Source organism: Penaeus monodon, chromosome 32, assembly GCF_015228065.2.
Source record: "Penaeus monodon isolate SGIC_2016 chromosome 32, NSTDA_Pmon_1, whole genome shotgun sequence".
In the NCBI taxonomy this organism is placed as follows: domain Eukaryota; kingdom Metazoa; phylum Arthropoda; class Malacostraca; order Decapoda; family Penaeidae; genus Penaeus; species Penaeus monodon.
In genome coordinates this window covers 30,116,035-30,116,553 of record NC_051417.1, presented here as the reverse complement: position 1 = coordinate 30,116,553, position 519 = coordinate 30,116,035, and positions in this window count along the sequence as shown.

The window sequence follows — 519 nt, the reverse complement described above, 5'->3', positions numbered from 1 at the left end:
TCATTTCGGCGGTATGAAAATCGGTGTTGATTTACGAATCTGCTGAAAACCCTGCTTTTTCCTACATCATTCGAACGACAAAAAGTTATGTATTTTTGTTTTTCGTTTATTTTTCTATTTTATTGTTTTTTCTAGGTCCACAATGTTTTCACTTTCTTTTCGCTATTTTCCTTTGTTTTATCTTCCCTCGCTGTTTCTGAATTTTCGCCTTCCCTGATATTTTTCTCCAGAAATATCTCACAGTGACCTAAATAACCCAATCGTTTTTTTCTCTCCCTTTTCCCTCTTTTTCCTTCTTTTTTTTCTTTTATTCGGTTTCCATAATTAATCGCTGTCACGAATAAAGTGCATCATTCTGGACAGTCAGCATTATTGGGACTCAGTTTTAGAATGTTTTAGGGAAAATTAATGTTCATGGGATGCTTGCAAAAGGCAGCCATTTTTCAACCGGTCCCATAGTTTCCGGTCTGGGTTGTCGCGGCCGCGGTAGATATATCACGACCGAGAGAGGCCGCACGT